Genomic DNA, 21042 nt, shown 5'->3' with positions numbered 1-21042 from the left:
GAACAACTCTCATCTATTTAAAGATAGCAATAACAAATCATGTGGAAGTGAGTTCCAAAGTCTTGGTTTAATTCCTGTGAAAATTGTCTGCTGCACTTGTAAAACCCCTCCTAGTGGTCGACAGTGTTATTGCTCCTCTTGACAATTGGAAGATCTGTTCTTGGAGAATTTCTATATATTTGGATCTAGGGGGCACTATGTGACCCAAATTCTATTTCATGTGAACTGAAGACTAGATTTTTTTTAAAAGTCATCTGGAGAAAAGGCTATTCTAGCTGCTTGAGTTTACTGTGCAAATGAGGGAGAATAGCACAATAAGAAGACATTTTGATGCATTAGGTAGAAATTTGTGTTGCAAACAATTTGTCTCTAGGCAACAGAAAATCCATCATTGCAGAGGCTGGGAAAGCATTGCTGTAGAAGTGCTGTTGATTCCACTGAGTGGGTACAGGTCAGCAGACTGACTGCATCAGAGATAAGAGTGTATGTGGGACAAAAAGTGAGAAAGCCATTTAAAAGACATAAAAATGTGGTTATTTTATTTATTTTCCAAAATGCAGGCAGGATTACTCTTGGCCTGTGTCATATTAACTGGTATGACTGGCCAGTTCTCTTCTGAGGTCCTCTTATACTCTTTCCTCTCACTGAAAAAGGCTAATTTATTTTGATAATTAGAGCCCTATGAAGCAAATACATGCTGTCTGAAATCACTTTACAGTACCTATACTTAGAATTAATATTTTAAAAGTGTGCAGTGTTCCTGCACCCTGATAAATGCTGCTTTGTTTCTTCTTTCCCATTTTTACCTTTTACTGCAAATTATGTTCTGAACTGTCCACTGATATGCTGCTAACATCTTAACAAGAGGCTCTCACAAAAATATTACCCTCTGATCCAAAACCTAGTTAAATCAATAGGTGTTATAGCTAGTTGGAAAAATGTTGATGGAACATTTTTTCATCATCTCTAAATGTTCCATGGGACCGTATCAATTTCAAATACATTCTGCCTGATTTCCTGCCAGCTCCAACACCTGGCTTCCAAGTTCCTAGCTCCTTATCAGTTCACTAGGCTTCCAGAGTCCCTAACTCCAAGGCAGTCTGGTCACATGGGCTACCTGAGAGCCAGGTAGAGAATGGTAATTCCATTTCATGGAGAATTTAGACTTTTTTGGCTTTTGTTTCAAATTGGAAAAACCTCCAGATTTTGAAATCTCAAAGTCCTCTACAAAATGAAACTAACTTTCTCCACCCAGCTCTAATGGGATTCTTTCTGCTGATTTCAGTAAACTTTGAATCCTGGCCTTAGTACACATTATGTTATGGGATTGGGGAATTTATTCATTTGTTTTCCTTTTTAAACCAAAAACATTTTCTGATGACCATAATTGAGGAGGAAGGCAATGCCACTTGGCAAACATGTTTACACTTTTTCCCTGAATAACGGAATATATTGTCTGGGTACCTCAGTTCCCAACACAAAAATATAATTGATCCCAACTATTTTCACTCTTGTGTTCACCTCTTTCTATAGCTGCTTGATTGTCGGACAGTCTCATAGTATTTGCATCAGGGTTTCTTTTTTCTTTTTTTTTTTAATTACAGCAACAACAAATATCAGAGAACTAAGCCCCATTCTTGCACAACCTCTGTGGCATCCAATACATTTGGGATAGAATCTTTTCCTGTATCAGGTGAAGCCTGAGATCCACAGAAGCATTTTTAACACTCTGTAACATGCTCCGCCACCAGAGTTCTTTTAAAGGCTGTAATAACGTGGAAAGGAGAGTTTTCACAAAGAACTCCAGACAATGGAGTTCCTCTTTGTTAGTGAAGTATATGTAGTGGACATGGGTCTGGTCTGAGGAGTTTATGAAGCATTTCAGAGATTCCTCGTAGCTTGGGGACATCTGGACCAAACTGATATATTAGCAAATGTTTTAGCTGTAAGTACTGCCACATCTCTGAGGGTTGCAGGTCATATCATTGCTTTAGTGTTAATAAAAGAGACAAAGTTTTCGCCACTGACCAATTTGAAAATCCATGATACCTCTCCTCAGCCAGTTCTTCCAAATTATAGGGGTTTTTTTCCTAATTTTCAAGTCTGGGTTAGCTCAGATATGTGCTTTTGCATGACAGCAAGGATGAAATTGGTATCTCTTAGACAAGGTAGACCAGACTCTTCATGCAGTGACCACTATAGGCACTTTATTTTTCTCCATTGACCAAAAAGAGGAACTGAGCAGACACACAGGGGAAAATGGATGCATTAATACTTTTAGTTTCCAACCATATGGGCATAAATGTGTTATCATTCTGTGACATCTGTGACATCTGACATCATTCTGTTATCATCTGTGACATTGAAAAAGCATATTAGTAATCTTGTAGGTCTAGGAGCCCAGCCTCCACTTTCTCCCCCTGCCTATAGGGAGCTTGATTTTTTTTAAATGTTGGTCATGGGTGTTGACCCAGGACCCTATAGAAAGGTGCTTATAATGTTGTTACATTTTCTAAAATAAGTTAGAAGTAGATGTAGAGGTAGGCTGCTCAGAATTAGAGGAACCTAGACAGAATATTAATTTGATTGTATTAACCCTTCCCCACAGACTCAGGGAGAGAGCATGCCACCCATTTATATCACTAGTTCATTTGAGAGAGTACAAAATCTAAATTCTCATCTTCCTTAATTTGTTAATGTTCCTTGCTACTTTTATATCTAAGTACTTGATTGCATCAGTTTGCCTATGGAATTCCATTAACAAAAAGCCCCACTACATGACAACCAGGAGATTTCCAATAGTTCTGATTTTTCCCAATTTATTTTGTATTGCTCTGAAATTTTGAATTAGTAATAGGAGGGCTGGAATAGTAGTTTCTGGTTAGGGGCTATACAAAAAAAGAGCATAGTCTGCATATAACATTAATTTATACTCCATGGAACCAAGTTGTTTGCCTTGGATATCTGGCTGAGTCCATATAGCTATTGTCAGGGCTCATCCAGGTATCCAAGGCAAACAACTTGGTTCCATGGAGTATAAATTAATGTTATATGTAGACTATACTCTTGTATATAGCCAAACCAGAGCCAAATCAAACTGTAATGGAAATAACGGACACCCTGGCCTAGTGCGTCAGAAGAGGCTAAAGGTATCCAAGGTCACATGGTTGGTTGTGATGCAAGAGGTTGGGTGAGAATATAACAGTTGGATCCAGGAACTAAATATGGGTCCAAATCCTAGTTTTTGTAGATTACAAAACATAAACCTCCAGCCTACTCTATCAAAGGCCTTTTCCATATATAAGGCTAATACAGCTTGTGGTTTGGGATCATACTTCATTGCTGTAACATCAATAATTTGCCAAAGGTTATCAAAGCCATGACAGCCTCTGACAAACCCAATTTAATCTGCATAGATCAGATAATTCAAAATCTTTTCCAGTCTCATTGCCGGAACTTTTGGTAGTATGTTAACATCACTGGAACATAGTGGGTATCTCTTTCTAGTTTAGAAATAACTGGTATTAGGGCCTCCCTCAGCATAGGGGGAAAGGTGCCCTCTAGGAGTGACTCATTAAACATTTTAATCACCTTGTTAGACAGGAGGTAAAGGAAGTGTCTATAGAATTCATCCAGAAAGCCATCTGGCCTGGAGGCTTTCCCCACTGTCTTATTCTTAATCACCTCAATTAACTCATACATCCTCTGTTAGGGGCACATCAAGGTTTCTACACTGGGCTGTAGTCATTTGTGGTAATGACTGAACCAGTTGCCAGAAGACAGTACATAGTTAAACCTGAGACCACTTCCAGAATCACCAGAGTTGAAACCTGTGACAAACTGAGGAATCTGTCTGTATAATCTATGACTCCTGTATGATACTATAAACTCCGTCAGTATCTTTACTGAGCTGCAAATTCTGTTTTGAAAGTGCAGCCTTTTGCCTTCTCTGTTGTCTGTCTGGCTCCATATTGGGCTGAAATTCCACAGGCTGATGGCAAAAGAATAACAAAAGAGGGTCATTGACATTAAGTGCTCACCCATCTAAATAGAAGAGCTCTAAACAACAGGCTGGTGTCTAACCAGAGGAACTGGCTATGCAGGGGAGAGATTGCCATGGCAACAGTGTCACCTGGCAAGGGTCTGTGATCACCTGTGGAAGCTGAGTTCCAGAGGGGTAGCTGTGTTAGTCTGTATACAGCAAAAACAACTTGAGTTCTGTAGCACTTTAAAGACTAACAATTTTAACAGTTTAACAGGTTTTGTGGAAGCTGAGTAATTCACTTGATACAGGCGTCTGGTTATAAAAAAGGGAGGAAGATCTATCTGGGGCCTTTAGCCATTTTTAGCAGCTCAGTAGCAGACTGATGGGAGCAGATGAAGCCTTATAAAGTAGGGGAAACCCTGCTTGCCTCAACGCAGATGGTAGTCACAAGAGAAGGGGTATTTAGCACTTTTGTTGGGCTCTAGATGATCTGTACTTTCTTGTGCTTTAACTAAGTAGAAGAGCAATTGTGTTAGACTCTGGGAAAAGTGTCTCTCTGTGCACTAAATGCTTCACAATTATCACATGCCTCCTGAAAGAGTTAAACTGCAACCCATAAGGCTCATGCCTCTGAATGGAGTTCTAGGAGAGAATGTGTTTAAGCTTCAGGGGAGTCTGAAGGGTCAGCACTGAGCCCAGGGGCTAGGTAGCTGGAGAGCAGGTTCCATCACTCATGAGGAGATGCTAGACAAAGAGTGTGCCCAGGACCCCAAGATTGGGTCAGTGGCTGGGGCAAGGCTCCATTCAGACTCCAAAGGCTTAAAACACCAGGGGATCCAGCAGCTGCATTCTTTTGCAACAGTTTGGAAGGTATCTGACAGGGGGCTTGACTGGCTCTGTGACAGGGCTAGTTAGTGATCATAGAAAAGAAGGAAAAATTGGGGGAAAGGGAGACGGTTCATATTAATCAGAGGGAAGGATGGAGAGTATTCCGTTCTTTCTTTAACAAAAGAATTCCAAAGGCATGGAAGCAATTGAAGACTATATAAATATTTGATTCCCTATGATATTAAGGGATAGAAAGATATCTGACATCTGTTAGGAAAAAAAAAAACAAAATCTATTAGGTTGGAAGATAGAAAGCTGAACAGTGACTTATACATTAAAAGAATGGCTTTGTCATTCTTAAATCTCTTACTAGCAAGCCAATAAATGATTATAACGGAGGAGTTGATAAACTGCAGCTAGGCATAAGAATTCTATGTCAGTGGAATTCTATGCCTTCTGCAGATGCTGCAGAACTTTATCAGAAAGGTCAGCAAGCAAAGAGATGCATTAATCAATCCTTGAAGTCACAAAAGTATGTAGCAACATATCCCCATTAGGATGCGTTAAAAATATATTGCAACTTAGCAGTGTTTCCTACACCATAAAGAGAGGAACAAAAAGCATCAACTTTTAAAGAGAAAACAGTCTAAAAGCCACACCAAGTTGCTGGCTGTAATGGTTGGGAAGATCTAATGCCGAGCATGCCTTTAAAGTCAGGAGCGGAGTTAAGTTAATATCACCCTCCAAGGTTCTTATGGTGGTTTAGTAATTCCAGTATGGACTACAACATTCCTGAACAAAATGCTTTGATAAAAAGCACTAAATTTGAAAATCCACAATAGTGTCCAGCTAGCACAGACCCAAAATTACACTTCCTTTGCAAAAATTCCCCAGTTACTGTATCTATATGTGTGTATATATATATATGACCCAACCATCCTTCATCTTGTGTCTTTCTTGGTATGCTTCGGGTCTCTCCAGGTTTGTGTTAGCTTCAGCCTTTTGCAATTACCTCACTGGAAAACTGTCAACTCTGCCCTTGTCTTTGGAGTGAGACTGAGGAAGTGATTTAGGTTTCAAAAACTCTTTACTTTTTAGGAGTTCTCCTTTGAGATTGCAGGATCCTCTTTTCCTGGAGGATGAACTTCTTGAAACACCCACACAATACTAGAATTCTTAAGACAACTTTATTAAAAACAGAGAAATGGTTTCCTTAAATACCGTATGCTAAACTAGATAAGGCACTGGCTTAGTTACAGAAGAGTAACTAAAATCCTATATGTCCAAAAAGCAAGCCTTGGTCTGACCTAAATGTCAGCGTTTCAGTTCCCTGCTGTGTCCAGAGATGAAGAATACCCCCGCCCAAACCTAACCTAAGTCTTGGATGTTAGAGTTTTATCTCCGTATTAGGTTATCTGCCTTCCCAATAGGACCAGTATTTTCCAAACCTTAAGCGTAGTATTTCATACATCGTTCTGGGAGTATCTGCTTGACTCTTCAAGGAGATTGGTTTCTGTTGGTCCGTATCCATTGTTTTGGAGGAACCTAGTTTTGGCTGGCTGGCTGGAGTGATTTTTTAAAACTAAAATTCAACTCCTAATCTCTCTAGGTGGTTAAATATTAATTTAGTGACAGACCATATTCAGAATACCTGATATCTCCTGTGCTCAGAGAGTCCAATGTGGACTAAAGTCTAGGAATTATTCGTGTTGAGCCCTGCAGCAATTATTATTTTTTTTATTTCTATTTGAGTTGTGCCTAGCCAGGTCAGGGCCCCATTGTACTAGGCCTGTACAGATATCGGTATCAATTTCATCCTTCACCAGGTTCTACAACAGAGTGACCGCAAACAAATTTGAGCAAGTGAAGATTTCTCTATATGAAAAATCATAAAAGGAAATAGATTCAAAAGGGACCTAGAAGTGGAAACACAATGGTGGTATGGCTTATTCACCGGAAGTAAAAGTAAACAGCATTGTGGGCAGCATACAAAGAGATCAAGAAAGTTTGCAAAGGTTAGCCACGTTCTCTTTTTGAACACCATCCCTCATATTAAAAGTTCCATCCATTTCAAATGCTAGATCATTTTGACTGCTTACTTATCTCTTTTGCAGGCTGTAAATAGTTTAGTAGCTTTTGCCCTGTGAATTTGATTCACTTATTACAACAGTTTTCTCTACCAGTTCCCTTAAAACTAGAATCCGTCTGAAAAAACAAAGAACTTTCTTTCCAGGCAAGCATTTCTAAGCTTCCACAAACTCTCCCAACCTTATAAACATAGGGAGCTTAATTAAATCTTTGGAGAAAACGTCAAGAAAAATCAAGCCCTGGTTTGAGCCAATGGAGCAACAGTGATGTTTTTCAAACTTTTTTTAGTTTTAAAAAATCACTGTATACAAACAAAATTCCATTGTTCAATATCTGTTTTTATTTTGCATTCCAATCGGACTGGGAAATAGCACAGCTTTTATGCATGGATTGAAAGGTTGTTTATTTTCACTGTAACTTTGAATATATCTCTGTTCTTTGTTGAAACTACTTATAGCAGTACTCCTCAGTGAATCGCTATGACTTCCTCAGCCATAGTCCTCTAGGAAGACTATTGTTTTGTCTTTCTCCAGCTATGGAAGAACACTTGCACAACAAAGTGCTGACTTCAGAGTTCAACTACACCTCACAGGAGTGCTGTGGGAATAAATTAGTTAATTTCTGTACAGTGCTTTGAACCTATTATTATTAGCGGAGGTACAGAGCTATTCTTCTGACACACTCTGGTTATCCAGAACAGGTGAGTCTCATTAGGTTTACTTTGTAGTGCCTTCAGATGCAGGTCAAGATAGAGTTTTGAGACCTACGGCTTATTTTTATAAGCACAGCCCTGACTTGAGTTTCTGTTCCTTTATTCTTAAATAAAGCAAAGACCAAGGAAGAGTTGAAAGACAATCCTTTCTCTGTGTGCTGTGCTAGGAGAGAAGTGTGAACCTCACTGACTTCTTGTACTGTAGTTCACTGCACAAAAAATGCAATCTTAAAAATTAGTAAAACAATCAGATATATTTTCTTCAATTTCCCAAGGTTTTTCATCCTCAGTTTACAGGGAGAAAATAGCATGAGAGGTGTATGCTTTCCCAAGAAAGTCTAGAGAAGTGCATACAAGATCAAATCTCTAGTGCACATCTAACTGCAGTTGTCTTTCTCATAAGTATTCTCACTTTTATTATTAAATTTGATGGGCTACTACTGTTACTGCAGCTGTGCAAAAGAGCACTTTACTTGAAACTAGAATTGAGATATGGAATGTATTCAGCTATCCAGTTTTTTTCAAAACTTTGGATAAAATAGTTTTTCATGTAAGTGATGCTTATCAATGATACATTTTCCTGTAAGAACGCTTTTCCTGATTATCCCAAAAGAAAACTGTGTTCCTCAAATAAACAGCTTTTGAATTGTTAATCACAAAACTGAATATTTTTAAAACAGAAATGCATTATTGCTATTCTCCCAATGATCTTCAAATGCAAAATAGATTACAGGGCATAAAAGTCTTGCCACATTGGGGTGAAGTTGATCTATATGCAGTCAACAGATTAATTGAACTGCATAATAATTCTTATAAATTTTAAATCATAGTTATAAAGTACAAAATAAACAGAGCAATCCTTGATCCTTTTGATATTTGTCTGATTTAGTTCCAAATTCCCTAAGTGCCTGCCTGCCCTCAGTATCAGGAATCCTTTCAGGAATTTTTTTTTTTTTAAAGGAAGAAGAATAAAAGCATATGAACACATTTTTTACAAAAATAAATAAATATATTTTACTTATTCTTTCTCTGTTTTAAAAACAATCCTGCATGTTTTTCTTAACTTCTGATTCTGAATTCACAACATATTTTTACTTGCGTGCATTTTGAGGACTTGCGCTCGTATCTGAAATCAATGCTTAAAGAAAGAAATGATACCACTGAAAGAATGATAACAAAGCAGCGTAGATTAATTTTTGCCTAATCTCCTCTAAATAAACATTCATAAGACTTTTCAATTACTTTGTTTGTCTTAATATATGTAATCCAATTTCCACTGTGGGCAGACATTAGCATGCCTGGGCAAACTAGGGAACCACTTCTGCTTCCCACTCTACAGCTGGTGGGATGTGGAAGATTAAGTTAATGTCTTATCTAGCTAGACATACCTTCACATGAGTTCTGGGGCCCAGATCCACAAAAGGTACCTAGGCAAACTAAGTCCCAGTTTTAGTTCCACAGAACTCCTGCTGAACCCATTGTATAGGCACCTAAAGTCTTGTGGCACCTACGTTTTCAGAGTAAAAGTTCCCGAGTACCTATGAGCATGACTATTGCTTCCCTGTAGGTGTCTGTTTGCCTATGTCCCACCTAATCTCCAGATCAAGGGATAATAGGCATTCAGCCAACTGGGAGACCTCTGCTCCAAACCCCTGCTCCCATTGCTTTTTCATTATTTATTCACAGTGGAACAGCTTCAACAGGAGAGGCTGAGGCAGATTCACATCAGAATATCCCATAGTTTAGTAGTTAGAGCACTGCCCTGGGAGCTGGGAGACCCCAGAATCTTTTCACTCTCCTCTGACAGAGTGTGGAGAATTGAACCTGAGTCTTTCACACCTCAGGAAAGTTCTCTAGCCACTTGGCTAAAAGTTAGACGGCGGGCAGCTCTTCCTCCAGCTGTTTTGCATGAAACGAGGCAAGCACCCAACTCATTCCTGCAAGAAATGTCTTAGGTGCCTAAACTACCTGACTCTAGGCATCTGGTTCCCATTCATGGATCACTAAGGCAGAGATAGGAGCCTATGTCTAGGCTGCATGGAGGTGCCTATCTCTAAGAAAGGGGTGGGGGCTTGCACACATCTCTTTTGTGGGCATCTCCCCTTGGCTAGCTTAGGCTGCTCCACATCTAGTGTGCTGACTTGTGTGGATCACATTTTGAGACACCTATCTCTCCCCATTCATTGTACAGGGAGCCTCTTCACCTAACTTAGCTTTGCCTAAGTCCCTTTGTGGATCCCACCCTGGGAGACTATGAAAAAAATGCAAAAATTGCCTGCTGGGGCACACAATGTATAGGGGTTATTCGTAAATGCTCCTGCCTCTGGTAAGCTGATCCCATACTGAGTGGATGTTACTGAGGGAAGGGAGTCCTGCTGGGGCTACTAGTTTCCAGCCATAAATAGTGCCATTTCCTAGAGAGGGAAGGCTCGCTACTGAGGCACTTGGTTCCAAGCTACATACAGCATCTTTAAAAGAAGATCCCAGCTGCTTCTGTCCCCAGACCAAATGGAGGAGACTTGCCAAGGCTACAGATCTCACTCTCCCTGTTGATAGAAGTCCTGTTGCCTGAGGGATAATATTTATTATCACAATGAGAGATTACAGGACTGGTTGCTATCAAGAATTCCTCACCACACAGCTTATAGTATAGATTTGTTGTTGGTCTCTGAGGGAGCTACTTATTCTGCTCTCTTGACAGGTTGCTGCTGTTCAGAGAATGCAGCCGCTGCGCAGGCAAGGAGGTAGCGGAGAGAACCTCGAACAAAAGCACCATGAAAACTATTAGTCCAAAAATGGATTAACTGTTGATGTAAAGATATCTTGAGTATATTCCTCTGGCAAAGCTACTAGAGGGAACACAGGAGATGGCTGTAAGCAGTATACACAAAAAGAATGGTAGACAGGAAAGACAGAATCATTATTTTGTTCAGTTATGTCACGTAAACATTTCTACCACTGACATTGTTTGTGAAGCCAAATTAATAATCAAAAGATGACAGTATAGTGCATGGTCTCTAAAAGTCCATATAGTCAACAATTAATACACAGAGGTATCTGAGAGAGCACTGTTATTTCCAATTATAAGTACGGAGAAATAACTATGGTACTCAGATACTGCTGTGTTGTAAAATACTGGGGGTTGTTTGTTTAAGTAAATCCCTTTATTGTACATGAGTTAATACATTTATGCTTTGCCTACCAAAATGATAATACGCCCTTTGTGTATTAAAAATGTATTAAGAATCCTATCAAAATTCATTACGTGGGAACATTTTGCCTAATTTGTATTTTCCCAAATAAACCAGTTCATCTCCAAATTCACTGTGTGTAATTTTATTCCATTCTAATTAGACTGATGCAGATCCTAGCCAATACTGTTGCAAGCTGAACAGGAGGTAGAGTCTTTTTAAAAAAAAATCTGCAGTGTTTCTAGCTGGTAAAAGCAAACATACATATTCATAAAGAAAACAGACTCATTTGCAAAATTGCAGTTGGTAAACACAAACCGAACCTGCTAAAGGAAGTGTAATATTTGTATTTCCCTTTATAAAGCTTTGATTATACTCCAATTAATTTGTCAACCAATAGGAAAGGGATATCAGGGGAAAGAAAATCTGGTCACAGAGCAGGTTCATATAGGTTCAGATCCTTAGCAGATATTAATTAACTTATGTACACCAGCTGAGGATCTGACCCTTTACTTTACAATATAGTCAAATTAATATATTATGTTTTTTAATTAGTTTCATAGGGAGAGGAGATTTAGAAGCACAAATCCCATTGAAAGTCAATAGGCCTTTGCTCCTAATCCTTGAGAAATTTTTGATAATTTCCCCCACAGAAACTAAATGCTGAAACAACTCATTATGTCATCCAGTCAATCAAGGATTGTTCTATCTAGTATATTTCTTATGTTTGGTCTAGTGCTTTCAGGTTGCTTCAATGATGTTGTTTCTATCACTTTTCTTGGGAGGCTATTCTTCAGTCAAATAGATATAGCAATTATGAGATTTTTCCTTTTACAGTCAATGTCATTAAAAAGTATATAGCACTAAGACTATATTTATAATAAATGCTACATTGTGGTGTTTGTACAATACTGAAGTAGGTGTCCAATATTTAATTATTCTTGCTGCAGTTGTATTCCAGAAATTAAAATAAAATTTTGACAAGCAACATAATACTAATTAACTGACAAAACTTCATTATCTTTAAGTTAAGACTGATAGTTAACATTAAAATTGAAACATGTGGATGCCAAAGAATGTTCCTATTTAAAATAACTAAGCTTTTAAATGCATGGAAATGAGCAGTAGAAGAAAGCTAGATACAGAAACAAACATCCTCCTGGTTCGTGCAGTCTCTTAAATAAGAATAGTATTTATCTAATTTCCTAAGATTCCATACTTTTAAATGCTTGTGGGTTTTTTTCATTCCATTGTTCCTTACTATATATGGTGCTAGAACTAGGGGTACTGGGGATGCTGCTGCACCTCCTGATTTGAAGTGGTTTCCATCATATGCAGGGTTTACAGTTTGGTTCAATGGCTCTCAGCACCTCTGCTATACAAATTGTTCCAGCTCCCTTGGTATATGGTTCAACTTTAATGCTAAAGAACAACTTGAACTTAACGGTATCAATGATTTAATTTCCTAGTTCTTTTAAAAATGAGTCAAAGCAGATTTTTTGTAACTCCCATTCACTGTTTCCTCCTGCACTGTGGAGTTTTGATAAGCTCAGGAGCTCTGCAGGGTCCCCAGCTCTCTCGCCCATCTCTCTCTGCTAATGCAAAACTTTTGAGATATGAGAATTGGCTACATTGTTCATACTGACACGGAGTTCCACAAAGTAAACAACGTCCCATATCTCCATAACTTTATCTTCCTATGGAATGTTTCAGCACCTCAAGTTTCCTGATTCTTGATTCACCCTTGCTTCACCTGTCCTGGAGGTAACTGACTGACTGGATCAGCAAACTTTGCTCTGCCTTTTGGAGATTAAATGTCCCACATGGTTGCAGTCTCTTCACTCTCTCTGATTGGCCTACATTGAATTTATAGAGCATGCAGGGGGAAGCAGATTTTTAAATACTATTCTCCATACAAGGTCAGGGTTGGTGGGTTTGACTGATTGATTGATTGCAAAGAAGTCTTAATTTGCCTGTGCACTAGATTTGAATGTATGTAAAGTTTAAAGTGTTATAATCAAATGAGTTTTGAGCTACAGGGAACACCAAGCTGTTTGACACTGAGTAAAATTTTAGACATTGTGAAATTTTACTCAACTCAATGGCCAAGATTTTCAAAAGTGACCAGTGATTTTGGGTATCTTAGTATTTTGTGTTCATATAGTGTGTTCAACATGAGATACCTGAAATGAACCTGAGTTTCAGAAAATACTGAGCATCCATCCCCTAAAGATGTGCCCCTTTAAAGTGTCTCAATTATCTTTTAAAAAATGGTTTGACTAATTGCCTTCAAACTTTCCAAAAAGCCTGAAAGTATTAAACAAAAAGTTTAAACTGAAATTACTTTCCTCTGCAAATGTATATGAGGCATTAAAATAGGGCTAATACTGGAGCTCTGGCTGCTATCCTAACCAGGAAGCTGCTACCAAGATCCACCATAATGTGGGTAATTTATAATAACCTGTAACTCAAAATAGTGTGAGTATTTTTCATATGGAAATGAGAGTTGGTGACATTCTGTGGCATCTATGTTAAAAGAATATTAAGGTTGTAAAGTGAAGCATTAAAAAGTCTGTAAAACCTTTACGCTTAATCCCTTGCTCATATCTTTTACAAACCAGTCTTTGATTATATAATCCCATAGTATTATTTTTACAAGACCCTTGTCTCAGAAGCATGCAGGACTAGGACAGTGTTAAAATTGGCAATACACATTAATAGTCATTGAAGTCAGTCTCAAGGATGGTTCAGTTGCCTGTTAAAAGTACTGTTTTCTGCAGATTAGGAAATCAGTGTAAAGAAACAAGTTTGTATCTCATGTTTCTCCTCTGTGTGTGTCTCTCTGCTTCTCACTTTCCATGTTTTCCCCTTTCTAATTCTTCTTCTCCCCACATCCTTTCCAACTCTTCTTCTGCTTCTGTCTCACCCTCCATCTATAAAATATTAGAGCAAGATGCATTTTATCAGTCTGTCTCAGGAAGCTATGCCTCTCAATCAGAGGTATTTCTCAAGATGCCTGTGAAAAAGAATGGCTTGTCATCCAGCCAAATACCCATCTGAAAAATGGGTTCAACTAAAGCCAGAAAATTTGCAAAGCAGCATGACAATTGTTGAATCTGCTGTCAATTTTCTATGGACCCTTTTCATTACTGTTACTGGTAGGTCTGCTGTATCAACTTGTCTTTTCTGCAGGTACCATCTAAGTGACCAACTAAGCTATCTCATTAGAGTTATCATGACCTCATCCATCCATATTAAAACCATGACTGTTTCAAATTGAAGTTGAGTTCCTAAACTTTTAGGGTTGTATACATTAACGCTAGACCAAGCTGTTGAATAGGAAAAAGATGAGATTTACATGACTTCTTTAGATTTTTTTAAACAGAGAAAACACATTTGCTGGCAGTCTTTAATGTCTTTTATAGCTACTTCTGGCCCTGATCCTGCTTCCATTCAAGTTGATGACAAAACTCCCATTGACTTCAGTGACAGAAAGAGTAGATTGATACCAGTCTGAGGGATATGACTGAGCACAAGAGCTCCATACACTAGGAAAGAAGTCCTAGTTGCCATTGCTACTATTCAAGTACCTCTCATTTCTCTTATGTGACAACCACTACAGTATTCCTGCTACTTAAAAGTAACATCAGGTCTGAGAGGGTGAACGAACAGATTTTCAGTAATGGAAATTACCATTAAGAAAGAGGGGATGTCCTAATGAGGGAGGGCAGAAGAAAGGGAACATTTGTTTTGCTGTCAGAATAAAATTCCTCAGGAGACATCTTTCTGAATAGTGTAATTTTTGAGTGGTTTTGATGTTAGCTAAATAGTTTGTATAATTAGAAAAGTAAACAACAGTAAAATACTTACAGATGGTAGAGTAATTGCACACCATGATTAACGGCTTGATTTTTGCACTGGCCCCAGGGTGCATGTGTGTCCCAATATGCCTATTCCAAGAAGCCCTTTAAAGAAGCTGATCCCAGGTGAGGGGAATTAGAGTTGTAGGCATGGCAGTCAAACAACCAGACACAATATATGTGGCTGGGTAGAATGAGAGATCCTCAGTAGGGTGTTTACTTGGGGAGTTGGAGGAAGAGGCCCTGGGGAAAGATTGAAGGACAGGCCTAGAACCTGGATGGCAAAGGGCACATAGTTTAATTATAGAGGATTCCCAGGGCTAGAGACCATAGTAGAGGGTGGCTGCAGATATTCCCCCACCCATCCAGCCCCTTGTCCTACTACCACCTTGGGAAGAGGATTAGACACTCTGTTGATCAGAGGAAGAAGGGTTGATTATAAGCTGAAGCCAGTGGAAGGGCTGGAGAAAACAGATGAGGAGGGATTATGCCCTGGCAAGAATCAGGACCTGAAACTTTATTTCATATGACAGAAAGTGGGAAACTCTGGTTTAGCCAAAGGGCTGAAATACCTTAGTGCCACAATACACTGAAGACTTCTGAGTTGAAGTACCACAAAAGCTAATTGGCCTGGAACAGAGATGTGTGAGGGGAAACTAAGGCAGAAGTTGATGCTGGATTGGGTAATGATTATCTCCAAAATGTCATAAGTCTAGTATTAGTGTTCAATTTCAGCAGCTGGGGGAGATAAAGGGCAGCATAAACATAGTGGAGTACCTCCAATTTGTTTCTCAACTCTTTTTCAACTAGCAGCATGAAAAAGAGGGGCTATGTTATGACTACCTAGAACTTTCAGTTCAACGAGTGTAAAAGATCCTTCTCCTCTTCACCAGGTGAGCTTGTCAGAATGACTTGGAAAGCATTATGGGTGTGATCCAAGGCTTTTTGAAGGCCATGAATGTCTCTCCATTGATTTTGATGGCCTTTGAAATAGGCCCTTTTACTGTCAACCTGTGCAAACTGTATACTGATGTATTATGTTTTAGAGTTTTTGTATAGTACTATGAGCCTCTAGCCCTTTCTTGTGCAAAGAGTTCCTATGAAACTTTATTGTCGCAAGATATCATTGGTGCCAAAAATTTAGGAGTCAAAAAAGGATTAAACATTTTACATAGCTAGAGAACATCCATACTTATGGTAGTTAGATTTTTAAAAAGGTAAGTATTATAAATTCTTTTGGTAAAAAGCAACCATTATCTAATAGGGATTTGGAAGAAACTTCCCATATGGGCAACTTACTCCAAAATAGCCTAACACAGGGTTACTTGCCCCTTCTGCTGAAGTATCTGGTACTGGCTACTATCAGAGGGTTACCGGATTAGACGGAAAACAAGTCCACTTGGCTCTGGCAATTTCTATGTTCCATGTCAATGGGACTTATGAAATGCAGAATCTGGTCCTATATCAGTGATCTTCTCTTGCCATGAAATTTTTAATCTCTTTGGTGCATGATGACAAAACAGAAAAGTCTGCATGCCCACACATGTGGTGACTTAAAAATGAAATGTTCTGATAAATGATATCATCAGTATACAACACTAATCTGACAGATTCAAAAGAAAGAGCAGCTTTTGGATTTTTTTAATGGAACTAGAAACCCTTCTGTAAAGTTAAATGTGAAACACAACAAACATAATTGCCTTGCTCTTGCTCCCATGGAAGTCAGTGATAAAATTCCCTTTGACCTCAGTTGGTGCAGAACCAGGACCAACGTGTAGGGCTTCTGATTTTCAGTTTTAACCAATAAACACTGATAAAGCACCCCCCACCAAAAGAAAAGAGAAATAATCATTAATGCAATACACACTGGAAAAGTAACCTGTATCTAAGGGCTTGTCTAGATAGAGCAGTACTGCAAGGTGGGGCGGGGCATGATTTTTGAAGTGCACTAACATGTTGCACTTCAACTGGTCTTTGCAGAACCTGTTGGTGCACACTAAAGGTTCACCAGTGCACTTTAACATAGTGCCATTTGAAACAGTACTATGTTAAAGCACACTAGAGAACATTACAAAGATTTTTCATTACAATATATGAGTATACAATATATACAGGGAGAAAGCCCTGAAAAATCCTGATTTTTGACCATTTACATAAAACCCCCCAAAAGTGAAAGTAATAAATTCCAAAAAGCAGAAGCCCTATCAATGTGTTTCTAAAAATGTGGAATGAAAAGTAACAAAGTGCAACATATTCTCAACAGAAACATTGAACTCTTAATAATACAGATTCATTTTGTGGCCTGACCAGTTGAGTATGTTTGGAAAACTATCGGGCAGCCACCTTAGATTTTGCAATTGTGCCTGGGAAACTTATTGTTTGCATACAAAGCTCCTGTGTTCCCTGGACCTCTGGATTTCTTTTTTAAAATTTTATCATGAGTCCTGTGATATTTGTTTTTCTTAAAGCCTCGGGTTTAGGAGACAATCACACCTTTCATTACTGGGAGAAGAGAAGAAAAAGCTTCTAGCCCTTATTACTGCAAAGAGAAGCTTGAAAAATTGACCTGTGTACACCATAAAGGCGCCAAAACCAAAAGGCAAATAAAAAAAACCAAAATTCACTATTTAGATGAAAAATCATGTGTTAAAGAAAATCTTCATAATTTCAGGGGCCTGACTGTGACTTTAGAGTGTGGGGGTTTTTAATGCTTGGAGTTGGCAATATTGGATCCAAAGTGGAATAATATGTGAGCTTTCACGTTTGATTGTGTTTCTGAAGATTTTGCCAAGGATTTAGATATGCAAAATGGACAGATTACTTTGTTTCTCCTGGATCTGGTGTTAACATGCAACAACATCCCTATGTTTACCACCAACAGTACATACTACTGTCGCTATTAGTTGTACCACCTATGTATACACTATGTAATCTGTTCGCAATGCAGTCACTTCAAACCAGGAATCACTGAATCTATTTAATACCCAAATGGTCCATACATTGCACTAACCAAACCAAGGAGTCGTTCTGCAGATATAGTGTTTTTCTTGTTCTTTTTGTTGTTGATTTTAAAGCTAGAAACCATGTAGGAGATTAAATTTTCAACACTAGAAACAGGGGCGTGGGTGCATACATACAATGAACTACTTTCATGTACATTTGCGTAATCAGTTATTGTAGTGTAACCTTTCGTGATACAATGTCCTACACAAAAGGCCTGCAGATGACAGTGTGAGGAGGCTAAGGCTAATGAGAGTTGGGAAAATTACTCAAAATGGAGTATCATCTGAGTAACTAGCTTAAGTAATACAGTAATACAATGCTAAAGGAACAGGTCCAAGACTATTTAGAAAGATTGGACATACACAAGTCCATGGGGCCAGATGCAATGCACCCGAGGGTGCTGAGGGAGTTGGCTGATGTGATTTCAGAATCATTGGCTATTATCTTTGAAAGCTCGTGGCAATTGGGGGAGGTCCCTGATGACTGGAAAAAAGCAAATATAGTGCCCATCTTCAAGAAAGGGAGGAAAGAGGAACCAGGGAACTACAGACCGGTCAGCCTCACCTCAATCCCTGGGAAAATCATGCAGTAGGTCCTCAAGGAATTCATTTTAAGGCACTTGGAAGAGAGGAAAGTGATCAAGAACAGTCAACACAGATTCACCAAGGGAAAGTCATGCCTGACCAACCTGATTGCTTTCTATGAAGAGGTGACTGGCTCTGTGGATGTGGGGAAAGCGGTGGACGTGATATACCTAGACTTTAGCAAAGCTTTTGATACGGTCTCTCACAGTATTCTTAACAGCAAGTTAAGGAAGTATGGGTTGGATGAATGGACTATAAAATGGATAGAGAACTGGCTAGAGCATAGGGCTCAACGAGTAGTGATCAATGGCTCCATGTCTAGCTGGCAGCTGGTCACAAGCGGAGTGTCCCAGGGGTCGGTCCTGGGGCCGGTTTTGTTCAACATCTTCATCAATGATCTGGAGGATGGGGTAGATTGCACCCTCAGCAAGTTTGCAGATGACACTAAGCTAGGGGGAGTGGTAGATACCCTGGAAGGTAGGGATAGGATACAGAAGGACCTAAACAAACTGGAGGATTGGGCTAAAAGAAATCTGATGAGGTTCAACAAGGACAAGTGCAGAGTCCTGCACCTAGGACGGAAGAATCCCATGCACAGCTACAGACTGGGGACCGATGAGCTAGGCAGCAGTTCTGCAGAAAAGGACCTGGGGCTAACAGTGGATAAGAAGCTGGATATGAGTCAGCAGTGTGCCCTGGTTGCCAAGAAGGCTAATAGCATATTGGGCTGCATTAGTAGGAACATTGCCAGCAGATCACGGGAAGTGATCATTCCCCTCTATTCGGCATTGGTGAGGCCGCATTTGAAGTACTGTGTCCAGATTTGGGCCCCCCACTACAACAAGGATGTGAAGAAGTTAGAGAGAGTCCAGCGGAGGGCAACAAAAATGATTAGGGGGCTGGAGCACAAGACTTATGAGGAGAGGCTGAGGGAACTAGGCTTGTTCAGTCTACAGAAGAGAAGAATGAGGGGGCATTTGATAGCAGCCTTCAACTACCTGAAAGGCGGGTCCAGGGAGGATGGAGCTAGGCTGTTCTCAGTGGTGGCAGATGACAGAACTAGGAGCAATGGTCTCAAGTTGCAGGGGGGGAGGTCTGGGTTGGACATTAGGAAAAAGTTTTTCACTAGGAAGGTGGTGAAGCACTGGAATGGGTTACCTAGGGAGGTGGTGGAATCTCCATCTTTAGAGGTTTTTAAGCTGCGGCTTGACAAAACCCTCGCTGGGATAATTTAACTGAGGTTAGTCCTGCTCTGAGCAGGGGGTTGGACTAGATGACCTCCTAAGGTCCCTTCCAACTCTATGGTTCTATGATTCTATGATTCTACTTCCAGGATTAGTGTTCCTAGTTTTATCCTGGGTGTGGATTCATTTAACAAAGGGAAGGTTCTGCACCCTTGAAGAAAAAACTCAACAATAGAACTCTGACTTTTAAAAGAAAAAAGCCATTTTCCCCAAACTCTATTGAAGCCAAAGGAGCTATTCTAGTTTACACCAGCTGAAAATCTGGTTTTGTATTTTTCACTCCTATACAAAACTAGTTCTTTAAATGAACTTGTGTGTGTGTACAGATGTCAAAATCAAATATAAACAGTCAAATTCTGCTACAGAAATTAAAAGACAAAACTAATCTGAGCCACCATTAAATGAGTGTATCTCTTTAAATATATTGTCCAAGTGCGAAACCATCCAGACACTTAACAAACCATATGGTAAAACTTTAATTTAACATCTATTAACTAACAATTATAATAACAGTACTACAGTATACATAAGATTTTCTAGTGTTTAGTCCTGTTACCTTACTTAACATTATAGCTGCCATAAAATATGCTAAAGTACCCATGAGAGCTATGGATAACTTGACACTCTTGTCAAAAACCATTGGCTAGATTCACAAGGGGGAATAACTAATTAAGCCATGGGATATTCCATGTGGGTAGATCCTTCTCAATGTCTTCTGCTGACACTATTCATAGGGCCAGAGAGAGAGAATGACAATGGCTCTATAGCAGGGGTTCAGAGACCCAGGTTCCAGTTCCTGCTCCAATGGATATTTCAGTATTTTATACAAAGTGGAAGAGCTTCAAGAGGAATAATCACCCTGCTATAACCTCTAGGCAATGGTTAGCGCACTCAGCGCACTCACCCACATTCAAGTTCATGCTCCAAATCAGGCACAGTAGATATTTGAACCCAGGTCTCCTACATCACGGGTAAGAGCTCCAACCAATGAGATATTTGGTATAGGAGGGCACCCCCTCCTCCTCCTCTCTTTTGTGTGGGGCCTGATCAGGTAGATATTCTCTTAAAATCTGATTCTAGGGCTATTCATCCAGCTTCTTTCATGGGCATTTGAAATTCAACAGACAATTCAACAGAAAAGCATAAAAGAGTAACATTTTAAGAAATCAAGCTCTCATCATTCTCTTATTCTATGCATCCTATTCATAGCAGCAGTGTTTTTCCATGCCAGGCATTTATCTTAGTTTGTTTATAAACACAATTAATACTTTACAAATTACTTTCTACTATAGTTCTTGAAATAGAAAATAAAAAACAGCACTCACAACTACACATACTCATGCTATCCCTACTCAGTGCTGTTCAACCTTCTTTGTAGTGGGAAAAAGCTGTTCAGACTTCCACTTATCAAGATCATGTTTCCTTTAACTGCTAGGAGATCATAACTATCTAGAAGGCAGAAAACTTCCTGCTGAACAAGAAAGGTTAGATGAGGTTAAAAAATGCATTTAATGATGTTGGTTTTTCTTGGTAACAGTTGCTATGTA

Source organism: Emydura macquarii, unplaced genomic scaffold, assembly GCF_026122565.2.
Source record: "Emydura macquarii macquarii isolate MOO-44397 ecotype Brisbane River unplaced genomic scaffold, CSIRO-AGI_Emac_v2 contig_3062, whole genome shotgun sequence".
In the NCBI taxonomy this organism is placed as follows: domain Eukaryota; kingdom Metazoa; phylum Chordata; order Testudines; family Chelidae; genus Emydura; species Emydura macquarii.
The sequence above is the reverse complement of the archived record's forward strand: the minus strand, read 5'-3'. Positions refer to the sequence as shown.